Below are 8155 nucleotides of genomic sequence, written 5' to 3' on the forward strand. Positions count from 1 at the left end.
TTCCTTCCTCCCTCCCTCCTTTCTTTCCTTCCTTCTTTCCTTCCTCCCTCCCTCCTTCCCTCCCTCCCTTCCTTCCTTCCTTCCTTCCTTCCTTCCTTCCCTCCTTCCTCCCTCCCTCCTTCCTTTCCTTCCTTCCTTCCCTCCCTCCTTCCCTCCCTTCCTTCCTTCCTTCCTTCCTTCCTTCCTTCCTTCCTTCCCTCCTTCCTCCCTCCCTCCTTTCCTTTCCTTCCTTCCTTCCCTCCCTCCTTTCCTTCCTTCCTTCCTTCCTCCCTCCCTCCCTCCTTTCCTTCCTTCCTTCCTCCCTCCCTCCTTCCTTTCCTTCCTTCTTTCCTTCCTTCCTTCCTCCCTCCCTCCTTTCCTTTCCTTTCTTCCTTCCCTTCCTTCCTTCCTTCCTTCCTCCCTCCCTCCCTCCTTTCCTCCCTCCTTTCCTTCCTCCTTTCCTTCCTTCCTTCCCTCCTCCCTCCCTCCTTCCTTTCCTTCCTTCATTCCTTCCCTCCTTCCTCCCTCCCTCCCTCCCTCCTTCCTTTCCTTCCTTCTTTCCTTCCTTCCTTCCTCCCTCCCTCCCTCCCTCCCTTCCTCCTTTCCTTCCGCTTCCCCCTCCCCTTCCCTTCCCTTCCCTTCCCTCCTTCCTCCCTTCCTTTCTTCTTTCTTCCCTTCCTTTTTTTTCACTTTCCTTTTCCTGGGATATAACCCACTAAGGATACAAGGTCAAATGACTCGCCTTTGCTAATCCTGGCAGCTGAGGACAGACACCCAGCTGTGTGGCAGCCAAGCGTCCCTGCCAGGCCCAGAGGGCAGGGCTGCCGCCAGGGAGAGGGTGTGGGCAGGACAGAGGTGGCCAGCTGAGACGACAGGCCTGCTGGGGACAGGCCACCCCTGGAATCACACAGTGAAAAGACAGGGATTCAAGGGAGCATGGGAAGCATTTGGAACTCAGCACCTTGATCTGTAAACCAAACCTACCCAGCGCCAGACGGACAGGAGCCCGGGCGTCTCTGCTTCTGACCTCATGGGGGGACCACGTGGGGGAGTGAGTTGACCGTCAGAGCTCAGGCACCCCCATGAGAAAACCACGAGGACAGAGAGGCTTGAGGACAGACTGCGGTCCCCTGTGCACATACCCGGGAGCGGGGGGCGGGGGGGGGGCGGGGGGCAGAGAACAAATAACAGAAGGAGTTTCTGAGCCCATGATGTTCACGTCCGCCACTTGGAAGGGCTCCTGAGAGTCCAGACGGGGCTGGTGTGGAAAGACAGGTAGAGTCTGAATAAATATCTGAACTAGAGGACAAAGCAAAAATCCTATAAGCCCTGGACGAGTTTTCATTGGTTACTGTGAGGGCCAGAAGATAGTGGACAAGGGCCTACAAAGGGCTCAGAGCAAAAGGCTCTGTCTGGCCCTCCTGCTCCCGATGGTGAGTGACAGTGACTGACCATGACAATCACCGGTGCCCAGGGACGTTTTCCTCGCCCAGGCGCTGCTCACAGTACCGGACACACGTGAGCTTCCTCTGTCACCTCTCACTGACCAGAGGGGTGTTAGAATGACCCCCATCTTCCGGCCACAGTCCCACAGCCAGGACTAGGACCTGGAGCTCAGCTTCAGGAGGAGTCTGTGCTCCTCCCCCCTTTCTCCAGACAAAATTCACGGGTCACCGAGAAAGAAAGAGGCTTCCACATTTGCCGGGCAAGAATACATGGCCCGGAAGCTCATCTGAGCCAAGGCCCGCCGACTCAGGACAGATCCCCCTCTGGGAGGGGCTAGCAGCAAGGGGTCTGCCTGGCCGTGCCCCCTGCGAGTCTGAGGGAGACGGCAGAGCAATGGGGGAGCTGGTGTAAGCTGCCCACCAGCAGGGACAGGCACCGTGGGAGGAGGGGGTCCCAGAGGGAGCATGTATCCCCTGGGGGTCACGGCGGGGGGGGGGGGAGAGTGTCTCAGTTTTGTATTAGAATACAGAACAGGGGGTCAGATCTGGAGGCAGGGAAAGGAAAGGTGAGCCCTGGTGGGGAGAAGAGAGACCAGGTTCACTCACAGAAGTTCCCGGGAGACAGGGGAGGTGACCAGCCCCCTGAGCAGAGGCAAAGGGGAGAAACCAGCCAGCGCACATCAAGGACGTAACCATGAGCATGCGGGAGACACGGAAGGGGTGAAAGGCAGACCGCGGGGGAATGGGCGTGGCCGAGTCCTCTGTTAAAAGGACAGAGACGGCCAATTTGGGTTTTTAAAAAAGAAATAAACGGTATGTGTTTCAAAGAAGCATCGCGTTCAAGGCAAATGGTAGAGAAGGCTCGAAAATAAAGGGTTGTTGTCAGAGACGCCGGGAAAGGCAGGCGGAAGGGATGTGAGGGTTTCTCTTCAGTCCAGAGACGGGGGGGGGGGCACAGCTCAGAACACCACCCGGGAAGGGAAGGTGGGCAGGAGAATTCACAGAACAATTTATGAATCTGTAAAACTATAAATCTGTGTTAGACACTAATCAGCTTAGCAGCTAACCCTATAAAGCCAGGTTATTGAAAAATATGAGAAGAAAATTTTAAAAAAAGAACCCAGTAAAAATACAGGAAGAATGGGAAGAAGGCAGAGCTCCACCAGGGGTGGCGACGTTCAGAACCGGAACTAGTCGAGTGGATGACAAATAACTAAATCAGGTTTGAGAAGAACGGAACCACTCTACTCAGCAAGTTCAATCTAATAGCTGTGTACAAAAACACCGTGTGCCTCGGAGACTGTGTGTTCTTTCTACGGCTCCTTCAGCATTTCTAAAAACTGATAGTGTATGTGGTTTCAAAGAAAACCTTAAGGAAAATGTCAGCCCTGGCCAGATAGCTTGTTAGGTTAGAGCGTCGTCCTGAAGCACAGAGGTTGCCGGTTCGATCCCCGGTCAGGGCACACACAGGAACAGACTGACGTTCCTGTCCCTCTCTTCCTCTCTCTAAAATCAACAAAATAAACACACAAAAGAAGAGAAATTTAACGGGTTGAAATTCTCTCTAGCCATATTCTAGAAAAATTAGAAATAATGAATTAAAAATTTCACCTCCCCCACGGAAAACCTTTTACCACTTGGAACACACTCTTAAAATTATGCTTGGTCTTAGAGAATGGATTGAGCTGGGTACCACCAGAGACGCAGCAGAACTGTGGGTTACCACTCTCTGAGGAAGTTCCTCTCTCATGTAGAAGTCTGGGCTGGACCCCGGCCGGGTCGGGTGGGCCAGTGGATAAAGCGTCATCCCGGCACACCTAGGTTGCAGGTTCGATCCCTGGTCAGGGCACATAGGAGAAGCAATCAGCGAGTGTATAATGAAATGGAACAACTAGGCGGAACAGTAAATTGATGCTTCTCTCTCTCTCTCTCTCTCCTTCTTCCTCTTTCTCTCTCTCTCTCTCCCACCACTTCTGCTCCCATCCCATTGGCCAGAACACTTTAAAATGGTTAAAATGGTAGATTTTATCTCGGTTAAAAAAAGGGGGGGCAGAGAGAAGGCTCTTTGGAAGGAGGACCCAGAGAGGGCGTGAGTGACATCCAGGAGGCGGTTCTGATGGGGCATCCGGGGCCGAGAGAGTCGCTGCCCACGGGCGTGGGTCTGGGGCGTGCTTGGCACACGCTGCCGGGCTTAGCCGTCCACGTCCATCCCGGCTCGATGCCGGGCTTACCCATCCGCGTCCATCCCGGCTCGATGCTGACTGGCTCTCTCCACTGGGGAGGGACCGTGTCTGAACCCCAGCTCCTTGTGGGCAGGCTTGCTCACCGCTGATGCTCGTTAAACAATGAATGAATAAATGATGGATGGATGGATGAATGAATGAATGAACAAATGGGAAATAGAACGGCAGCTAGAAGTGGGCCTTGCTGGGTCTGTGGAGGTCACACGGACGGGTCAAGGACGTGCCTGGGGAGTGGGGGGGGGGTTGGGGGGGACCGGGGATGCTCTCCGCGCCTGTCTGTGAAGAAGTGTGAGTGGGCCCTCACTGGAGGAGGAGCAGGGTCAGAAGGCGTGTTCCTTCCGGGGCGGGGCGGGGTGGGGGTGAGGGGGATGCTGCTGGACCAAGCGTCCCCTGAGCTCCCCTCACCTTGGGTGACTGCCCAGACCCTGGGGTGAGGGGGAAGGGAGAGCTCAGACTGGGAGCAGGGCTGGTGGGGTGGGTGGGGTCCTTGGCCCCTGCCGGGGCTGCAGGCAGTGGCCTCAAACATGGGAACAGCTGGAAAGAAGATAAAAATGGGTGTCAGGGCCCAGGGATGGACGGACGGTGGGAGGTGGAGAGACTTGTCACCTCCCAGTCTCTACTTTCTGGTGCGGGCGAGGGTAGGAACAAGATCGGTGTCCTGGGGGCTGCGGGGGGGAAGGGACCTCACCCCGGTGAGTGGTGCGTGTCTTTTCCTGACCCCACCACCCTGGCTGACGGCACGCTTTAGAATCCTGACCTCTGATTGACAACGACCTCGAGGGTCTTCTGGCGAAGCGGATTCTCCTGCCTAACGTCCCTGATCCTGGTCTGACAACCTTCGCTCTCACGCCTTCCTGGGTGGGAAGGTCCCCCCTTACGAGGACGATGTTGCTTGTTATGAGAAACCCCTTCCCTAGGACCGTTTCTTCCTACACTGTCCACCCCAGATGGCCCTCTGAGGCTGTGCTGGCCCAATCCCCTCTCTCTTCCCCATCACAACTGCTCGACCATGCCCGGCGGCTCTGTGGACTTACAACCCTCCTCTCTGCTGCATGTCCGGGTCCCCTCCTCCCAGGTGGACAGCACGCGGGGAGGGAGGGAAGCAGAGTGGACCCGACTCCTTGACCTGCCGGGCAATAAAACCATAAACCACTCAAATGATTTTATGACAGTCATTTTTTATCCTCCGCTTCCATTTTCGTATACAAATCTAATCTTTTGAGAACCTACTCCCTTCTAATTCACCTATTACGGGCTTTCATCAATAATAATATACGATCAATTACCCAAATATAATTGATTAGCCGAGAGAGCCGTGTTCTTCCCCCTCTTAGCTGGTGTCTGATTGACCATAACGTACAGCAGTGGCCGCGTGGCGGTGGCCTCGCCCTCGGCTGTGGGACTATCTTTACCTTTTAGTCGAGATTAGATTTACGTACAATTTTCTAATGTTAGCTTAAGAAAAGTCCAAAAAGGCACTTTCTATCCCCACCCGGCAGATGACACCATCCCGGGCGTGATAAGCAGTCCGTGCGGTGGATTAGAAACCCAAATGGCCTTTTGAGTGGGCTCTGAGCTTCGTTCATCTTCATTTGACCCACAGATAATTTTTTTTTTTTTGTCATCAGAAAGTTGAGTTCCATAAATCCAATATCACCGAATTCAATAAAGGGAATCGGAGCCGGTTTCAGCCGGTCAGCCTGCCCCTCTGCGCTGCAACAAAAACCGTGGTGTTTTCACAAGATGGCAGAGCGTCCAGGCGGCTCCTGGCGGAGCTGGGCACACGAACGGCCTTGGTGTGACGGGAGCATCGGCCCGGGCTCCGCCTGTCCCCGTGGGGACGGCAGCTCAGGTTCCTGGGGACTGTGACGCCCCTCGGCCGCGGGACTGGCTGGTGGTGACCAGAACCTTGGCATGCGCTGGTGCTTACGATGGCCTCTTCTTTCCCGCTGGGAGGATGTGGGAGAAGGGCGGGACGGTGGACCCCAGGTGTGGGGACCCCAGGGGTTGTCCGTCGGCCGCCGAGCTTACTACCGGAAGAGGAGTAAATAGATGAGGGGTTCTGGGAAACTCTGACCCGCCCCCGCGGGCGCGGCGTGGCTCTGTCCCTCCCGCGCAGCCTTCGCCATCACCCTTGTCCGAGTCGATGCCCTTCCTGCACCGATTCTGCAGGTCGGAGCTGACCCCCTCCGTCTGTAGTGATCTGTGGGGTGGTTCTGTTCTTGTCTCCTCCCTGATCCCACAGTCGGGCCCGGGAGGCAACGGCTGCCGTCCAAACCCTCTCATCCACTCTGGTCTTTCTCGCCTCCCGTCCTCCGTGTCGGGGGTTTGGCCGTATGACACGCTAACAAGGTCGCTGGTTCATGTTTCGCGGGGGGCCGGACCCTGCTGTCCCCCTGAAGGTGGAGTTGAAGTTCCAGCCCCAGGCACCTCTGGCTGTGACGTGATGGGGTCTCTGAAGATGTAGCCAAGTCAAGATGGGGTCATGTTGGGGTCGCGTGGGACCCGGCCCAGTGACTGGTGTCCTTCTGAGAACAGGGCAAGACGCAGGAGCACAGGAGAGGCCATGTGTCCAGGGCGGCCGAGGCTGGTGCGTGTATCTCTACACCCAGGACGCCTAGGACAGCGGCCACCACCGGACAGACAGGAGGAAGCGTGGGGGACCATTCCCGGGGCGCCCTTAGCTTGACGTCACACTCCTGGCCCCCAAGACAGAGGGCGGGCGAGTTTAGTTGTTCGAAGGCCCTCCGTTCCACACCCCCCCCCCCCAGGCTCCGACAGACCCCCTGCCCGGGACTGGCCGTCCTAACGCTTCGGCCAGCATGGACGGTTCCAGGGAAGACAGATCTCAGGAACTGAGGGGCATGCACGTGTCCCCTCCAGGTGGTCATCCCGGGGGACAAGTGGAGGAAGCAGATCCCCTGAATGTCCCAAGCCGGCCGCGTGCCCGGGGTGCAGTGGGACGTGCATAATTTGTTTGCTTTGCAATTCTCTCCCCTCAGTGGAGACAAATTGATTTGTACGTGGAAATGGGCTGTCCCTGGGAGGCGGCTGCCTTGTTAGAGGACAAGACCGCCAGGGTCCAGGGAGGGCTGGTCTGGCACAGCCAGCGGGGGTGAGCGCAGGCCTGTAACCCTCTCAGCAGGCAGAGGACTCGCCCCAGAGCTGCTTCAGCCTCTGGCCTCTGGTCCGGGCCACAGTGAGGCCACTGCCGGGCACCCGGGTGCTGGGCATTTCCACAGGGACAAGACGCAATCCTGGCCTGACCTGGGCCGTGGCCTTCTGAGGGGCAGACCCTGGGGGTGTTCAAAGGAGGCTCCACGGCTGCTTCTCAGAGGAGGGTCCGGGCTGTGTTTAGCCAATAAAAAAATGGTTTAAGCCCCTCCACAAACACACACCCCTCCTCACCCCCACTGCCCGACTCAAATTCCAGGCAGAGAGAACACCGGGTCTAAGAGCAGCAGCAAGAGCGTCTGAGGGCAGGACCTTCCGGCGGGCGAGACCGGGCTCTGCCAACCTCCTTGTGCCCCCGCCGAGTGGCCGGTCGGCTCCTCCCATCAGTCAGACGCGGTCTTCTGGCTGTTGTGTGACGCACACGTGTGAAGTCGCCGGATGCCGGAGACGCCTTCCTGCTGGCTCACAGGAAGATCACGGAGCACACGTGAGCCACAGCAGGTGCTCAGGAGTCCCCACCCCCGCTGGCATGAGCCCTGTTCCTGACGGGCATCGGATGTGACCTTCACTGTTGTCTCTCTCTACTTCCTGCATGTTCCTGAAGGTTCTGTGGTGGACACTGGCTCTGGTTCCAATCAGGACAAGCGGCTGGCTGAGTTCCGAGTGGGAGGGGGGGAGACCCAGGCTGAAGTCATGCAGGAGGGGGGTTGCTGAGAGAGGGGCGTCATCCTCCTGGCTCAGTGGTCCCGCATGTGACATCGGAGCTGGATGAGACCCTAACAACAGGACAGTGTGTCTGTCCCCGGCAAAGCTGGAGACGCACGCCCACCGGGTCTCCGGCTTTCTCACTGACAGTGCCACACGCGGGAGAGTTCCGACCCCGTGAGATTCAGCTCAGGCCCCAGCCCCCCCCCAACCCCCTCTCTGGGGTCACCTGGAGCAGTCTCTGAATCTCAGGTGATTCCTCCATCAAACTGACTCAGTATCCATTCTATCCGACAGCACACGCACACAGTAGGTCCTCACAAAGGAGCAACGGCTGTTAGCTATGACCTCGCGGGCCCCTCCCGTGCCCCCGTTACCGCCAGCACCGTGGGGGGGGGGCTTGTTCTGCCTCCAGCCGCGTGTGCAGCTGGGCGTGGGGGAGGGGAACGCGCCACACTTGGGCGGCCCTGGTTAGCCTGGTTAGTGTTTGGTTTTCCTTTCCTACAAGTTTATCACCGAGATCCAGTGGCCCACCGAGAATTCACTCACGGGCTGTCTTTCAATATATTCTATCCCGTATCCCAAACCGTCTGGGCGAGACGAGAGGGG

This window comes from Saccopteryx bilineata, chromosome 5 (genome assembly GCF_036850765.1).
Source record: "Saccopteryx bilineata isolate mSacBil1 chromosome 5, mSacBil1_pri_phased_curated, whole genome shotgun sequence".
NCBI classification, from domain to species: Eukaryota; Metazoa; Chordata; class Mammalia; order Chiroptera; family Emballonuridae; genus Saccopteryx; species Saccopteryx bilineata.